Source organism: Panthera pardus, unplaced genomic scaffold (genome assembly GCF_024362965.1).
Source record: "Panthera pardus isolate Hobbes unplaced genomic scaffold, ASM2436296v1 HiC_scaffold_12, whole genome shotgun sequence".
NCBI lineage: Eukaryota > Metazoa > Chordata > Mammalia > Carnivora > Felidae > Panthera > Panthera pardus.
The window spans coordinates 110,519,896-110,539,080 of record NW_026526677.1 but is presented as its reverse complement, the minus strand read 5'-3'; positions in this window follow the sequence as shown (position 1 = coordinate 110,539,080).

Here is a 19,185-nt window from a genome sequence, read left to right as displayed (position 1 = left end):
GAACAATTCCTGGCAGCCAGTATCATTTCCCTCCACAAATGTTTGAACATGTATCTTTAAAAGATAATCATCTTTATAAACTATAATCACAATGCCATTATCCCTGCTGGTAATTATATAATTCATTAATTTTATGAGACGTTCAGTTAGTACTCACATTTCTTTGTCTCCAAAATATTTTCTCCTGCATGTTCACTTTAATTGGGATTGTCAAAAGGCCCATAAACTGCAGTTGGTAGATATGCTTCTTTTTTAATCCACAGTTTCTTTTCCTTCCTATTTTTTTTTCTTCTCTTTAGATGTTGAAGAAACTGGCTTATCTGTGTTGTGGAGTTTCCCACAGCCAGGCCTTGGCTGACTCTATGACCATATTGTCATATAAAACATCCCTTGACCCCTTGTATTTACTATAAATTAGGTCTAGAAGCTTAGTTGATACAGGTTAGAATTTCTGGCAATACGACTTAAAAGGCAGTAATACCTACTACCTCTATGTTGAGACATGTATTTTCTGTTCCTCTCTGATATTAGCAGTAATTGATGATCACTGCTTAGAAGCCTTATTTCATTAGACAATTGTGTTTTTCTGCTAGGACAGCCATAACAAAATAGCATGGACTGAGTGGCTTCAACCACAGAAATTTATTTTCTCAAAGTTCTGGGAGGCAGGAAGTCGAAGAGCAAAGTTTCAGCCAGTTTGGTTTCTGGTTAGAGCTCTCTCAGTGGCTTACAGAAGGCTACCTTCTCGCTGTGTTCTCACATAGCAGAGAGAGCTCTAGGGTCTCTTTCTCTCTTTGAAAGGCCACCAGATCTATCACATTATGGCTCTACCCTATGACCTCATTTAACCTTAATTACCTCCTTATAGGTCCTATCACCAAATAGAGCCACTCTGGGAGTTAGGGCTTCTTCACTGGGGGAGACACAATTGAGTTCATAGAAACATGTAAAATGTGACCTTCTGATCCTATCGTTTATGCTGCATTGATTAGCCTGAATCCCCCTCTAAGGAGAAAACTCCTCTCGCTGACTATTTGGACACCCTCAGGAATAGTTTATAACAGGAAAGATGAGGATTCTTTCCCTATATTACTGATTTTCAAAAAATGAGTTTGTGTGTTAGTTGTCTTTGTTTTCCAGTGCTTTTAAGATGTCTGACATACAGCAGGGGCTTAGTAAATGTTTATTGAATTGAGCTGAGCTACTTTCATATTGCTTATATACTAAATTCTTTTAAGTCCCACTTTTCTTGAGAGCAACACTTTCCCTCCCAATTTTCCTGACAGTCCTCAGATTCAGATATTATTATGGTTAGTCTTTGGATAAGATCTACTTCTGCACCTTTTAGAGCAAACATGTCAGTACATGAGGGTACATGATGAAGCTCCCTGAGGTCTCAATCAGAATGTGGACAACAGATCTCAAGAAATTCCTGTAAGGGGCACCTGGGTGGCTCGGTCGGTTAAGCAGCCGACTTCGGCTCAGGTCATGATCTCACAGTCCGTGAGTTCAAGCCCCGCGTCGGGCTCTGTGCTGACAGCTCAGAGCCTGGAGCCCGTTTCAGATTCTGTGTCTCCCTCTCTCTGACCCTCCCCCGTTCATGCTCTGTCTCTCTCTGTCTCAAAAATAAATAAACGTTAAAAAAAACAATTAAAAAAAAAAAAAAAAGAAGAAATCCCTGTAAAACACAGCCCTGCAACCCACCTACATAAGTTGATCAGCCCTTCACCTGGGCTAGACACAGCTCAACATTCAGATTTTCATTTTAGAATGTATTATTTGCCAACTGCACATCATAGAGACTGGGGCCAACTTGTCTGTATGTCAGGCTGGGACTCAGCATGGAGGAGCCAGTGAGAACACAAGCAAATCAAGGACCATGTTTACAATGGCTCTACTTTCAGTGAAATAAACCAAGTAAGTAAAGTAACCCAGTACAGAGGCTGTTCCCCAGTGAACACAACCAGGAGGCTGGAAATGAGGATACCACCAGATCCTAGCTCTGGGAGTCCAAATGTTCCTTCTCGACTCCCCCGATGTAAACCCAGCCACAGGCACACAAACATACACACACATGCTCAAATGTATACATCTTCCACATAGTTTAACTGAGGCCGCATAAGGATTTCCTTTCTTTGTTAAAATTGGCACAGTCAGATATCAGACGCAGACCTGTCTGGCTCCAGAGACAAGCTCTACTGCTACAATGGACTGCACCACCATTCGCTTGTTAATCTCGGCTTCTGCAAGCTACCTCAAATACCTCCACCAATGGGTAGGACAACTGAAATTTATATATATACACATAAAATTCATTTATTTGTTTATTCAATATATAGTGTAGATATATACTTGAATCTATAATGTGTCTATGTGTACGTGTGTATATATACATATACATCTATATACATATATAAATTTTTCTAATCTTCTTTGCCACTGGATCCCATGATTAGCATATTGTAGTTGTGCAATAAATACGTATTAAATTAATGAATCCACTTATACAAACAGACCCCAATGAATGCAAGAGCAAATGAGTGTGCGTATAGAAAGAATAAAACCTTGTTACTCAATTTGCCTTCAGAATTACTCACCTGAGGGCGATGTGTTTCAACAATTTTGTTCCTTCCATAAATATTCTGAACAATATGTGGTGAATGAGTGACTGCACGGCTAAAGTATGGCTAAATGACTCACTGTGGCTACAATATCTCATGGATATACAGGTATTCAAACAATTCCCATAAAGCAAACTCAAACAGGAAGCTACAAGCAGAGCATGCATTACAGAAAGCATGGTGTCCCACTGAAGAATGGTACCAAACAGTCCTGGCACCTGATCAAATTATGGGTCCTCGTGCTGTTGTTTTTTTTTCCTATTATGAAAGGAAATGCAACATTGGCTTTTTTTTTTCCTAAAAATCACTGAGACTTGAGTAACAAAATCTGAATATCTATACAGGGCCATTTGGTTGGTTTGCTTTGGTTTCATTTTATTTGTTTTAAGAATATGTGTTTTGAAGAGGTTTTATTTTCCATTCAAAAGCAAAGAGAAGAAGGGAATTTAGAGAGTATGCATCTGCCATGAATTGGCCACAATACCAACTAGTTCCTTCCAAACCAACTCTGTCAATATATATTATTATAATCCAAAGTAAGGAAATAGAAACTCAGAGGTGAAGTGGTTTTCTCAAGGTTGAAAAGCAACTTAAGTGGCAAAGCCAAAGCCTGAATCCAGGTCTGTGGGCTTCAAAGCCCAAGGTCTTTCTTTTTCTTTTCTTTTCTTTTTTTTTTTTTAATTTTTGAGAGAGATGGAATGCAAGTGGGGGAGGGGCAGAGAAAGAGGGAGACAGAATCTGAAGCAGCTCCAGGCTCTGAGCTGTCAGCACAGAGCCCGACTCAGGGCTGGAATTCATACACCACAAGATCATGACCTGAGCTGAAGTCGGACACTCAACCAACTGAGCCACCCAGGCACCCCTCAAAGCCCAGGATCTTTCTAAACATAGCTTGAGACCCCGTCAGGCACAACCACGCTTTATTTCCCATTTGAAGAGCTCCTCAATGTGCTCAGCATGAGCAGTGAGTATCTCATAACCACCCTGACAGGCTTCAGATCTTTTGCAGAGGCTGATTAAAATAGATATGCAGTTTTGCTCTTCCTGGGAGTGTCCTTCCTAATAACACATGGGGGAGGGGATATGGAAATAGGAACAGAAATAATATAATACAATGCAAAACTTAGAGGTGAAGAAATACAATAGAATGATAGAAGTTTACAAGGAAAACATATATGTTCAAAGATCACTGTGTGTCCTTTTAAGGTCCACAGATTTATACACATGTATTAAGGACTTTTTCTGATCACCTTAAATAGGTAAGAACACTTACCAAGCCAATCAAATGTGAATGAGTAGTAATGCTTTAGCAAAAATCACCATGCCAGCCAGCTACTGACAGAACAAATGGTTTTGCTACCAGTGAAATCCCTATAGAAATAAAGCCATTTGAACTGAATGGGTTTTGTACAATTTATTTCCAAAAATATCTCAACATAATGTAATTATCCTCAGAATTATTCTTCCCCAGTGATGGCACTGTTTAATCATAGGGCACAGCTACTCAAGCTGAAGTGGGCTTTGTTGGTGTTCAAAAATCATTTGGCAGATAGTCAGGCTTTACCCTATGTTAACTTTCTGTCAGTGAATATGGGAATGTAGGTGTCTCTATTTTCAAAACACTCAGCTCTATGAAGTCAAAAGAAATTTTTATCTTTCTTTTACCTCTAGAGTACCTAGAGAATGTTCACTCGTTCATGCAACAAATTGTATTCAGGGGGTTTATTTATGTCACTTCTGGCTCTTGCCAAAACCCACCAGAGTAAGTGCAACAAATTCCATTTGCCCAAAGTCACTGAGTGGCAGGGTCAAGACTTCACTCACATCTGTCTGAATATCAAACTATCACACTACCTACCCTGCCTGCAACAATCTACCTATTATCAAAAGACTGCGTAGGAAATTTTTTCAACTAAAAACAAGAAACTAAAATCACTACCACGTAAGTGAAAACACTAAAAAAGGAAAGATTATGGAAATGAGGACCCAAAAGAAATTTTACTGTAAAGACATTTTAAATTTATGATCTCTCTTTTCTAACAGCTCTTCTTCTGTTTTTTTTTGTGTTTGTTTGTTTGTTTTTGGAAATATCCAGATTATAATTAGAGTGGATAGAACCTTAGGCGGGTTTTAGGATCCCTATAGCCTGATAGTAATCTAGCATAACTGATAATCTAGACAAACAGTATGTATGGAGCATCTGGGAGGCTCAGTCAGTTAAGCCTCGGACTTCAGCTCAGGTCATGATCTCACAGTTCGTGAGTTCCAGCCCTACATCAGGCTCTGTGCTGACAGCTTAGAGCCTGGAGCCTGCTTCAGATTCTGTGTCTCCCTCTCTCACTCTCTCTCTCTCTCTCTGTCTGTCTCTCTCTCTGTTCCTCCCCCACTCATGCTCTCTCTTTCCCCTTCAAAAATAAATAAAAACATTAGAGTAACAGTACGGAATGCACTAAAGATAGTATTATTCTTTAATCAAACATAGGAAAGAAGCTTTGTAGCAAGATGCAAAAAAAATATTTTTGTCCTCAATGATGATTAAAATCTTCACATCATTTTTATCTCCCACCAATATTCAAGAAAGACAAAGCACTTTGTCCCCTTATACCTACTATGCAAAAACCTGGTGTTGCCTGTCATTTTGCAAAAGTACCAGGGAACCAGTTACAAGGGAGAGGGGTGTTACAGACCAGCTTATGAATAACAACTGATTTTACCTCCAAAGCAAGTACCAGCTGATTGATAGTAGCTGCCCAGAATGCTGTTCTCAAGGGAAGCACAGGCTTTACTGCAGTTCAGGACACAATTAACAATTGTGATTAATTGTGAGAAATTTTGATCTTATTATTCTAAATGCTACCCTGTTTAAGAAGTCTTCCCAGGGGAACCTGGGTGGGTCAGTCAGGTAAGTTTCTGACCCTGAGATTTCAGCTCAGGTCATGATCTCACGGTTCGTGAGTTCAAGCCCCACATTGGGCTCTGGCAGTGCAGATCCTGCTTGATATTTTCTCTCTCTCTCCTCCTCTCTCTGCCCCTCCCTTGCTCACACTGTCTCTGTCTCTCTGAAAATAAACAAATAAATTTAAATAATTTTGAAAGAAAGAAAGAAAGAAAGAAAGAAAGAAAGAAAGAAAGAAAGAAAGAAAGTCTTCCCAGGTCAGATTCTTCCAGAACACAAATACCTTGTAACTTGTATTGCAACAGCCACCCCTATAGAACCTGACATATAGAAGACATTCATAAATAATAAAATAACTACAAGTTTGAAGACGGTAACTTAAAGTCTGCATTTCCTCTTTTTCTACCTTGGAAATCATTCAAAACCAATGATGACAACAAGAAACAAAATCACTAATCCATTTTTTGTGGAAACGGGAAAAAGCAAAAACCCCAAAAGTCAAAATAGGTACACAATCTGTCAAAAACAGTGAAGACTGAGCAGAAGTGTGACTGGGAAGAGGTCGAGAGAGAGAAAGTCAAGTTGGACAGAAAGAACATGGAAAACAAGCTTGGAAAGGAAAAGGGAGGTGAGGGGAGGGGAGAGGAGGGAAGGGGAGGGGAGGGGAGGGGAAGGAGGTGAGGGAAGACAAGGGAAGGGAAGGGAAGGGAAGGGAAGGCAAGGGAAGGGAGCATACCCTGAGGTATGAAACGCGCCTGGGATGACAAACTTCTTACTTGTGATGAGAGAAATGAGACAAACAAGTGACAGGAGAATCATACACAAGTCACAGTGGTAGGCACCCATCTGTTTCAGGGACAGAATGGGGAAAAAGGCTTTTCACTGATTATACAGCTATATCTATACCTATATCTATAACTATAGATATATAAATATATATCTATCTCACGGATACTCAGATCCTCTATCAATTGATTGGAAAGAAGTACAAACTCACATGCACAAAATCATCGAAAATTATCTCAACTAACCTGAAACCGAGTTCTGGGACACCTCAGGATGAGTTTTAGGCAAATATATGAAAACGTTCAGGTATTTCAAAAATTGATAATCAAAAAGAACCGATCCAGGATCTATCTACTCAAACCCACCACAAGAAAATAAGATGGAGACACAGAGAGAGAGAGAGAGAGAGAGAGAGAGAGGGCCAGATAAAGAAAGAACAAAACGTGGGGGGGGGGGGGGAGTCACCATGGAGCAGCTGAAAATTTGACCATACTTACACAAGACTTTTTAAAATTAACAAAATATTACCATTTATAAAGAAAAAGTAAGGTCAAGATTCAAGAGCTAAGATGGAAAGGAGGGAAAACCGAAGGAAAGCAGAGAGAAAAGAAGCAACAGGTGATAAAGCATGAACTGACAAAGATCAGGAAAATAAAAATAGAAGAAAAAGTTAAACCATCACAGGAATGAAGGCAGAACTAGGAGAGTCAGAATGAAGGATATCAATAATTAAAGCAAAGGAGAACACAAATAGTATAGAAAAAATAAAAGCATGCAAAATAGAACATAAATGTAACAAAGTTTTGAAAAAAAAAATAGGTTCACTTCCACCTAGAATATAACGGTTGCAAAAAACCATCATTCCTTTGGAGGAAAAATGAGAAAATAGCAGATAAACGGGAGAAAATATAATTTCTTTCAAGTTACTGAAGATCTGTGAAACAAAGAAGTCTAGGTAAAGTCAATCACTAAAAGGAGCCAGCCTTCTGCAGGCGAGCAGAGATAAGTGTCACCGTCACCTCTGTGGAGGTATTTGCTGGGGCTGGGAGCATGGAGAAGTCCAGAAGGCGACAAACCCGTGCAGACATGAGCAGAAACCACCCTATCTTTCAATAGCTGTATGCTGTCTGGTGCAGTGGGACCAGAATCCCAACGAGCTCAAATCCAGGGCTGGGCTTTCCTGTTCACCAGTTTCCTTCCACCAGACCTTGGTGAGTAAATACTCGTACAGGGACTTGTCTGGAAGACACAGAAGGATCTGACAGACTTGCACTGCTCAGATTGAAAAGAAATATGAAGGAATAATGGGGGAGAATTTCCCCAAAAAGATAAAGATGTTAACCACACAGTCAAGCTTAGCAAATCCTAAGCAGGATAAATGAAGGAATCCAGTCGTAGGTACATCAGAGTGAGCATTAAAAGTAAACGGGAAATCTTATACACAACCAGGAAAAAAAATGCCACATAAAAATCAGAGCTAGGGGCACCTAGGTGGCTCAGTCGGTTAAGCGTCTGACTTCGGTTCAGGTCATGATCTCACAGTTCATGAGTTCAAGCCCCGCATCAGGCTCTGTGCTGACAGCTCAGATCCTGGAGCCTGCTTTGGATTCTGTGTCTCCCTCTCTCTCTGCCCCGTGCCTGCTCACGCTCTGTCTGTCTCTCTCTCTCTCTGTCCCAAAAGTGGATAAACATCTAAAAAAATTTAAATCAGGGTTAAAAAACAAAAAAAGAATTACAGCTGACTTTTCATCGAAATAATAGAAGCAATGGCAGAGGGAAGGTAGCTTTAAAATGCTGAAATGAGAAAACTATCAATTTTAAGTTGTAGTGAATGTATCCTTCAAAAACAGGCAAAGATAAAGACATTTTTAGATGAACAGATGTTAAGTGAATTTGTCCTCATCAGATTCATACTACAAAAAACACTAAAGGAAGTTCTTCGTGTTGAAGAGAAGTGATCCCAGATAGAAGTCCAGACCTACGGGAAGAAACTAAGGACATTACAAGGAATAAGTATATGAGTAGATATAAAAGACTTACTTAGATATTTATAAAAATAATGTTGACCATTTGAACCACAAGTGGCATTTAAGTAAAGAAAGGAAAAATGAATTGTTTGATAAGCAGTTTGGGAACAGATGGTTAGTAACCTGGAAAAAAATTAAGTTGGCATTGTTTTTCATACCTTAGATTAACATAAATTTCAAATGGTTGAAACATTATAATGAAACCGTAGGGAACTGGAATGATCTCTGGAGAAAACATTTGTTAATCTGAGTATGGGGAAGAACTTTGTAATAGGACTTTAATGCCAGGAGCATAAAGTTTTAAAGTTTGATTCATTCACTCCCAAAATTCAAATTTTTATACTTGGTAAAGGCATAAAGTCAAAAGTCATCCAAGAAATTAGAGGGAAATTGCTTTTGTAAATCATATCACAGCCCAAGGGGTAACCATGGTAAAAAATAAATAAATAAAAGGTACGCTAGAAATCAATAAGACTAAAAGTCTAGTAGAGAAATAGGCAGAGTCCATGAAAGGCCATGAAAGGCCATTCACAGAGAAAGACATGACAAGGTGCTTTATTTTAGGTACGCTAAGAAGAATGCAAATTAAAAGTACACTGAAAGATCAGTTTCACCAAAAGTGGTCACTGTGTATTCATCCAAAACATCCATACATTTTTTGGCAAGACTGTGGCAACAATGACTTTCACCCTTCCTTACAGAGGACACAGCCCTTCTGGATGGCACATTACTCAGTGTTCAGAAAAGTTACAAATAAGGGGCGCCTGGGTGGCTTGCTCGGTTAAGCGTCCGACTTCCGCTCAGGTCATGATCTCGCGGTCCGTGAGTTCGAGCCCCGCGTCAGGCTCTGGGCTGACAGCTCAGAGCCTGGAGCCCGTTTCGGATTCTGTGTCTCTCTCTCTCTCTGCCCCTCCCCTGTTCATGCTCTGTCTCTCTCTGTCTCAAAAATAAATAAACGTTAAAAAAAAAATTTTTTTTAAAGTTACAAATAAAAGTATTCTCTGATCCAGCAATTCCATTTCTACAAAATTTGACCTATAGAAACAATCAAGCAAGTACAGGTGTAGTCAATGAAATGTTGTTTGTAAAACCAAAATGAAAAGAGACAACCCAAATGCCTGTCACTGAGGCACCAGATCCATTAATCATACTACATTCCTGTAAAAGGAAACTATAGCCATAAAAACAAGGAAGCAGGGTGCCTGGGTGGCTCAGTACATTGAGCCTCCAACTCTTGATTTCAGTTCAGGTCATGATCTCATGGTTCATGGGATCCAGCCCCATGTCGGGCTCTGCACTGAGAGTGGTGCCTGCTTGGGATTCTCTCTCTCTCTCTCTCTCTCTCTCTCTCTCTCTCTCTCTCTCTCGGCCCTTACCCCACTCATGATCGCTTGCTCTCACTCTCTTTCTCTCTAAAATAAAAAAAAAAGGAGGAAGCAGTTTATGCACTGAAACAGAAAGTCTTGAACTTTATAAGCTAGGTTGTTAAGCAGAAAAAATTTAAAATGCAAAACAGTGTGCATTACAGAACAACTTTAAGAAAAAGAAAGGAAAGAAAAATATTTTTACTTGAATATGCATAAATATCTAGAAGGATTCACCAGACTGATAACATCGAAAGTCCTCACAAGGGGTGGAGAGTACAGAGCATAGAAGGGAAGATTGAATGAGAAGAGACACTTTTTATTTCATATCCTTTCATACTTTTTGATTTTTTAAGCAAAAACTATTCAAACCCTATTCAAACCCTATATAAACACAATACAAGTTTAAAAAATATACTATCTTGGTCATGTTGAATTTGGTTGTTAAGAGTAAGAAAAGAAAGGACTGTTGAAAAGAAAGAGGGAATCTTTCCAGTCCCTTTACTTTCCCTTTTGTGGAAAATAAATCCAAGCCTTGTGGAAACTAGAAAATACACATCACAGTTGTACACAACCTTTCAGCTCTAGATTCTTAGCCTGTCTCACAGACTCCGTCTACACCTCAAGTACATGTATGCCCAGGAGACAAACTCTAACCGCTCTGGCAAACATCATCCCTGGACACAGATGTTTGGCATCACAAAACCACCAGTGCAATGAGTAGGGCTCATTATCCCCCAAAAAGGAACAAATAGTGGGTGTCTGGAAACAAAAAAGACAGAAATAAGTTAAGCTGGCAGTGGGAGAATTTAGTATAGACCCTAACGTTATTTTCCCCTGTCTCCACTGTGGGCAAAGATCATAAGATACAATTAGAAGATACCAGATAACTAAACCATAAGTTTTACGTCTCCGTGTATCAGTTATCTATTGCTATAACATTACCACACACTTAGCATCTTCAACTAGCACACATTTGTCATCTCAGAGTTTGTGAGTTGGAAGTCCAGGCATTGCTTTGTTGAATTCTCTGCAAAAAAGTGTTGGCCAGGACGGGTTCTCATCTGAAGGTCTCGAGACTGAAGGTCTCGGTGTCTTGCTGGCCAGAGATCACCCTCAGTTCTTTGCCACATGGCTGTCTGCACAGGGAAGTCTACAAGATGGAAGCTTGCTCTTCAAGGCCAGCAAGGAGGAAAACATCTCCTCAGAGATTGGAAGTTATATTATCTAATGTAATCCCATATACAATCCCATACATCCTGACCCCTTTGCCATATTCTATCAGCTGGAAGCAAGTCACAGTTCCTTTCTCCCTAAAGAGGAAGGGACCACACAAAGCAGATAATACCAGGAGGCAGAGATCCTGGTGGCCTCTTTAGAATCTACCCACCACATCCAGCACCACAAGAGATTAAAAGAGAATTAATATTCTCTGAGCCAAAATCTTACCACTGATATTCAAGTAGTTATTTGACTTCTCTGTGTAAATATTCATCTCCCACTGCTTGGTCTCTACAGCTAATTTATAAGTACTCTCTGGGAAGGGATGATTTGATGGCCTATTGGTTGGTGGCTGAGTTTTTTGTTGGCAATCCATACCCCATTTCTATTCCACCCCCTACTAGTTCAGTTAAGTGTCTGAAAACTCTTAGTGGAATGCATTTCTTTATTATCAGTGTCTCTATTTGAGAGGTGGCACTGTGCTGACAGCTCGGAGCCTGGAGCCTGCTTCAGATCCTGTGTCTCCCTCTCTCTCTGCCCCTCTCCCACTCTTGTTCTGTCTCTCCCTCTCTCTTTCAAAAATAAAATAAACATTTTTTTTAAATTAAAAAGAAAGAGATCTGGGTATTGTATTAAAGAAGTGCCTTGGGAAAAAGTTGCTGCAAGGCAGAGAGTAGGTAAAAGCTAGCCCTGTACTTCAAATCAAGGAGGCTATATTTAAAGGGGTCAGGGGCAGTTCTTCTATCACACTGCTAATTCCAACATCTTATTAATCTCATCTCCAGAGTTATTTCCAGGAGTAGAAAGTGAAAAAGCTTTTGAATTGACTGTTTCCATTGGCCAACTGAGAAACCTCCTTTAAGAACCGTTTTTAATATTGCATTTGTTCTTAAGAACTCTTAGGAATTCTAAATTTAACTCCATCAAGAAAATGTCTGAGAATGCGACTCCTCCCTCTATGAAAATTATTTGCAGTTTTCTCTTATGGAAACACGACATTCCAAATGTTTCCGTCAGTGTTGTTTGTTTTTAATAGAGCAAAACTCACAGTATTCTTTTCCACTCAACTGTGAGCAAAACAATAGCAGTAACGTGAATAAATCCCATTTCTAAAGCAGTATCCTTACATATTGGTTGGCTCTTGTAAGAGGCCTTATACAGCAAAAGACACTGCTGGCTTTTAGTTTCCTACATGTGCTTTTTACTTCTCGTTCTCAAAGCCCTTTACATGAAGATTTCTTTACCCATATGAGAACTTACATCTAAAAAAATTACTGAACTCAAACATGCATTCTTGAGGCACTTTGCACTGTAAATAAAACACTGAGCATCTAGGACAGAAGCAGAGAGAGAAAAAGAGATAGAAACAATTGTTCAACCCATCTTGTTTCTTAATGACCATTTCTCCTCCTCATTTTCTTTCCCTTCTTTATTTCCCAACCCTTGAAAAGTATTCCTTTGTACCTTCTCCATCGCTATTTCTAAATTAGCTTTTTAAATTATTTTTATCATGAAGCAGGGCTGAACATACTAACATAAAAAAATGTTCACAATAGAGTAAGTAAGGGGAACAAAATCAGAACAGTTATAGTAGGAGTCCAATTTTTGTGTTATATATACATAATAAGTTACAGTAAATACATATGTTTTTTTCTGGCATTCAAATCTATTTAATCTGTTAATATATATTAATAGACTTACGATGGGAGAGAAAATAGATTAAAATGCTAGAAAGATACCTACCATATTTTTAATACAGTGATGTGGGGGAATGACAATTGGAAAATGGGACTCAGTTGATAGATATGATTTCCTTGCTTTAAAAAAAATGTCAGTTACAAAGAAAAAGGTTAACGCTTTCAAATTGCGTCTATTTGCACAATATTCAGTTATGCCCAAAGCTGCCCAATCTTGTTGTGCCTATTACTGATACACTGCAGGATTTTGAAAAGGATGGAACTCGGCGGTGACTGTTTCCCCTGCTATTACCACAAATGTCATTATCTCAAAAACAGATGTGCTACCTACAATGCAGACCTACGCGCCATGCACCTTGCCCTGGGAACTTGCCCGACATGTCCTGTCTGCACTCCATGGCACCTGTCCCCACAGAACCTCCTACAAGCGTTCCAGCCACTGCCCTAAGAGCAGAGCAGAGCACCTGCCTGCAACTGTCAGGTTTGGGAAGTTAGTCAATGCTTCCCCTGGGAAAGCTCATCACTGTTTTCAAAAGCCCAGTTATAGGGGCGCCTGGGTGGCTTGGTCGGTTAAGCGTCCGACTTCAGCTTAGGTCACGATCTCACGGTCCGTGGGTTCGAGCCCCGCGTCGAGCTCTGTGCTGACAGCTCAGAGCCTGGAGCCTGTTTCAGATTCTGTGTCTCCCTCTCTCTGTGACCTCCCCCGTTCATGCTCTGTCTCTGTCTCAAAAATAAATAAACGTAAAAAAAAAAAAAGCCCAGTTATAAAAGAAATCACCACACAAATGGGAACCCAGAGAATAATCTCAAAAGCAATAATAAAGCCATAAAACCTCATACTTAGCACGTTATACTTGCCCATTTCTTTTTTGATTCTCACAATAATTCTGTGAGCTAAGAGAGGCAAGGGCTTACAGAAAGTCCCTGCTTTTTGCTGCTTTGCACTTCGCCCATGTGCTCACCCAACTCCACCAAAAATCCTTACACTTGGTGTTTTGCTGAGTCATTTGCTTAATCATCACCTCACCTGCAATCTCCAAAAAAAGCTCCAGACCTTTGTATCCAGGGAACACAGCTAAAATAAGCATTTTTCTTCTCCTGGGAAGAAACACTGTAGAGAAGAGCCTGACAGCTAGAGTCAGAAAGACTTCTGATCTAATCTTGGTTCTGCTACTTAGTAGCTCATGCAGTCTTGGTCACATTGCTTAACCCACTAACCCTCAATTTTCCCATCCATAAAACAGGGAACTTAATTCCTACTTAACAGGGCTGTTGTAAGGATTAGATGAGAACCTGGGATGAAGCAGCTGGCTTTAAGGAACCTCACTAAGCATTTGGACCTTGGCAAAATCCTTTCCCGGGCCCCATCTGCTGGCGATAAAGAGTAAAGTCATGGCTACAATGAAGGAAAAACAGTTTTCACCAGGTAGCTGTTCTTGGACTCACGAGTTACAGAAACTCGTAACATTGAAAAGCAGGAATCGACTGTATCAATGTCTCTGTGTGGTAGTAAAAGAAACCAAAGGATGCAAGGCAGAGTCACGCAGCTCGCTGGGAAGAGAACTGTAAGCTCAGAGTCCACAGAAGCCAAACCGAAGAGGTCTGTGGGTAGAAGGAAGGGAAGACAGGCTTCCAAGTCTGGCTCCACTGCTGTTCTCGGGGAAATCTCTTCCCGTCCTCAGAACCCTTGGCTCCTTTCTACGCCTGTTCCATACTGACAGATACACATATTTTTGTGTTTTACAAACTTTGCGAAAGGCTTGCAGTAAGGATGCTATACATTGCTGATACATAAGCATTTACATTGATGATGTGGACATCCACAGTCTGGAAAGTTCTTCAGCAAACTGACACCAGCAGCTTCTCCCTAAGAGCCTCTTTCTGGAGACGCCAGCTTCCCACCACAGAGCTCAGACTCCTTTCTCCCTTAAGTCTCTATTATCTCCAATTCCTTTACGATTTTTCAGAAAATGTCAATTGTCACTTGCTCCTAAGCCCTGGACCTGTATTTGCACCAGCACATCCATTAATAAGGCCCATTCACATCAAGGCCCATCCTTCTGGGTCTCACCCTTCAGACACACCAACTTTCAGAGACGACAGCTTCACTTCTGTCTGTCCCCACCCAAAATCTCTGTCAATAAAAGGGCACAGTGTAGATATTTACAGAAGGACCAACCCTCCCCCACAGTCTCTCCCTAAACTCGCAAGTAAACCTGAGAAAGCAGAGGCAGTTACAGTTACATCCTTAACATTGCATTTTTTGTTCATCCCACTACTCAAAGAAACAATACAGACTGAGGCTGATTACTTTTGAATATTAAAGAGCGAAGAGAAGTCAAAAATGACATATCCCTAAACTCAGGAAATTGGAAGGAGAAGGTGTCGAGATGCAGGATGGACTCTGGTTTGGGAAGCTCGGGGTCAGAAGTCCCTGGCGTTGAGCACACGGACGTGTCCAGTTGTGCGCAGGACATGTGGGCGCAGAGTAGAGGGAAGAGGTCAGCGCTGGAGCTTAGGTGACGCACAGCTCCCAAGATGACATAAGAAAGATGACTAAAACAAGACAGGAAGCTGTGCTCCTCAAAGAGAAAGGGGTGCAAGGAAACAAGGAAAGAACAAAGCTCAAGCCTCAGGCGATGCCTACAGTTAGCAGTTGCTGGGGAAAAGAAAGAACAATGACACAGAAGAACCCTGAGCATCTTAGAGACTGGAAGAGCCTCAAAAGAGAATCAAAACAATGTGCTGTCACAAAAGCCACAGCGACAGAGAACTTCAAGGGAGAGTGGGAGGTAGGATCAGAGGCTCCAGGTAGTTCAAAGATAATTGCTTCACAGGGTCTGAAAAAGGGCAGGAATCTCTTACCACTTCAGTTCTGCAGTGTGTTGGGAATAAAATTCAAGTTTCAAGTTGGTAGTAGCATGAGCAACTTTATCTAACATTTACTGAGCACTCAAGCTATGCCCAGGTTGCCAGATGAAATACAGGATGCTCATTTAAATTGGAATGGTAGGTAAATAATGAGTAACTCTTAGTGTATCTTCCATTTCACATAAATAACTTTTTAGTATAGGTATGTCCAACTGCACATAAAAAATCTGAAATTCAAATTTAACTGGGAATCCTGTATTTTTAAATCTAGCAATCCTGCATATACAAGGCACTACCTGAAGCATTTTATATACCTAACCCATTTAATGCTTCTAACATCCAGTTCATTTAGGAGGTCTGTTGCATTTTGTTCCTCTCTCCCCTGAGAAAGCCATAAAGGTTCTATGCTGACAATAGAGAATAAGTCTAATTTTGCATATTTGCATTGATTAATAGAGCTATTTATTAAGGCATATCTGTGCCAGGAATACAACAAGGAAAAAAAACACACTATATCCTCCCTTATGGAGTTTATTATGTAGTCTTCCTCTCCTTTTTTTTAATGTTTATTTTTGAGAGAGAGATGGAGTGCGAGTGGGGGAGGGGCAGAGAGAGAGAGGGAGACACAGAATCTGAGGCAGGCTCCAGGCTCTGAGCTGTCAGCACAGAGCCCAACACGGGGCTCGAACTCATGAACTGCGAGATCATGACCTGAGCAGAAGTCAGACACTCAACAGACTGAGCCACCCAGGCTCTGTAGTCTTCCTCTCTTAACCCCTCATGGAAAGGAAGCCAGTATGATCACACTGTGTGTGTATGCATGTGTGTGTGTGTGTGTGTATGTGTGTGTGTGTGTGTGTGTGTGTGTGTCTAGGAGCTTTAAAGGCACTCACAAAAATCTAAAATGAAATGCTGACTGTCTAGCACCATACCATGTAAATGACCAGCACTGGCAAGAGTATTAGGAACATGCAAATCGTCTTTTATTCCATATGCATAATTGTCTAGAAGGCAGAGGTAGATTAAAGAATAAAGAATGGGTATTTCCATAATACCTTAAAGGTATAAAGCAAAAAAAAAGCAATGTTGAATATAATTGATCTGATTCAGTGATCTTATTTATTAAAAAGTCTTGAATTTCAGGGGTGCCTGGGTGGCTCAGTCAGTTAAGCATCTGACTTCAGCTCAGGTCATTATCTCACAGTTCATTGGTTTGAGCTCTGCATGGGCTCTGTGCTGACAGCTCAGAGCCTGGAACCTGCTTCGGAATCTGTGTCTCCCTCTCTCTCTGCCCCTCCCCTGCTCATGCTTGCTCTCTCTCTCCAAAACAAATAAATAAACATTTTTTTAAAGTCCTGCATTTCACCCTACATAAGTAAGGCAAACATAGGTCTCTGAACTGGTACAACAAAATTGGTTTGAGAACTGCTGAACCCATTAGAACTTCTAGTTCACTGCCTTAATAAGCTACAATGTTAACAGAAATCTCAAAATTTACATCATGACCTGTTTAAGCAGTGGACTCTAACATACATTTTCATATAACTTTTATCAAAGAGTCAATTCTTGATTATAGAGGTGCTTAGGAATATAGCAAAAGGAGTCTGAAATTAAGTATAAAACAACCTAAGAGAGTTTTCCTACATCATTACTTACTAACATTCTATGATTTCTCTTTGAGCCTAAATTTTCTTATCTGTAATGATCTTTGCCTATTACAAAGGGTCACTGTGCAAGCTTGTGTCCATAAAAGTGTTCCATAAATTATAAATACAAGTGGAAGGAGACCTCATTATTATTAATTATGGCAAGAATAGAAGGAAATATGGTTCGTGGAACACAAATTTGATTAATATGATTTTGGAATCCATCTAGTTTGGATGCAAACTAATTTTGCATTTAACAATGTGAATTTTCAAAAGCATAGTATATAATACAAAGCATTTTTGTCTCATTTTATCCACTAACTGTGTTAGTAATTGCCTCATATTAACAATGAGAGTCTTATACTCCATGGTCTTTCCAAGGTCTGTTCATCTCTATGATAACTAAATCCACAATGACAGTAGGACAAATTGGCACCTAAGCATTGCTAGATGCTGCTGTGAAGTCAGCCTAGATTTAAATTTTTCTTGCAGAAGATGCACAAAGTAAATAATTCACACATGGACCATGAAATTAAAATTCTGAAATATCAACAGAAGGCAAAGGTTTGATTCCTTCTGTCTCAGATATCTTTCTCTAATAGAATTCAGCCTAATAATGAGTTCTTGCAAATATTTAGGAAGCCAAGTCCTATTGGGTATTGGCAAACAAAAGTCTTTGAGATCAAGGGGTTTAAATAGGCAAGAGTAGAGACAGTCAGAAATCTGAGTACATTGGGGTACCTGGGTCACTCAGTCGGTTAAGCTTCCAACTTTTGGTTTTGGCTCAGGTCATGGTATGTGAGTTCAAACCCCCAATATGGGGCTCTGCACTGACAACATAGAGTCTTCTTGGAATTCCCTCTGTCACTTTCTCTCTTCCCCTCTCCCTCTCCGAAAGAAAGAAAGAGAAAGAAAGAAAGAAAGAAAGAAAGAAAGAAAGAAAGAAAGAAAGAAAGAAAGATGCATGGAAGGGGAAGGAAGGAAGGAAGGAAGGAAGGAAGGAAGGAAGGAAAGAAAGAAAGGAAGGAAGGAAGAAGAAAGAAAGATGCATTGAAGGGAGGAAGGAAAGAAAGAAAAACAGAAGGAAGGAAGGAAAGAAAGAGGAGGAGGAGGAGGAGGAGGAGGAGGAGGAGGAGGAGGAGGAGGAGGAGAAGAAGAAGAAGAAGAAGAAGAAGAAGAAGAAGAAGAAGAAGAAGAAGAAGAAGAAAGAGAAAGAAAAGAATAAACAAAAGAAAGAAGGAAAGAAGAAAGAAAACTCAGTACATTATGGGACATGTTTTTATGGTACAATATTATGGGTATTACCATGAGGATGAAGTAATTATACAGAGATAATTCCACATCAGAGGAGCCAAGGAGCCACATCAGGAAACCAAGCTTTAGCAGGTCAAGGAACGGGTCCCAGAACAAGTGACATCCAAGAGGGGAGAGGATAAGTAAATGAGTTAACCACACATGAGTGGGATGGGATAACATTTGGAACCAGTGAGTGTGTCCAGAGCAGAAAGCATAAAATAAATAAAAGAAGTATGCACTTGATAAAATATGGTAGAACTTGGGAGACCATGAGGGAGAGATAAGAGTCCAGATTGGACAGCTAAGGAGGAAGAGAAAGAAACAGTATAAACCAATCCAGGAGAGTTACAATTAATGTTGAGGGCAAAAGTTGACCTTGCCACATTTTAGCCAGAATAAATATTACTGTTACTAGTATGGAGAGTAGAGAATGAGTTAGACTCTAAATTTTTTTTATTTAAAAAATATTTTTTAATGTTTTATTTATTTTTGAGACAGAGAGACAGAGCGTGAGCAGGGGAGGCTCAGAGAGAGAGCAAGACACAGAATCCGAAGCAGGCTCCAGGCTCTGAGCTGTCAGCACAGAACCCAACGCGGGGCTCAAACTCACAAACCGCGAGATCATGACCTAAGCTGAAGTCGGAGACTTAACCGACAGAGCCACCCAGGCGCCCCTGGACTCTAAATTTTTAAAGAAATTAAAACTAGATGAATGGATTTGAAGCACAGGTGAGGTAATTGTAAGAAAGTGAAAGGAGTC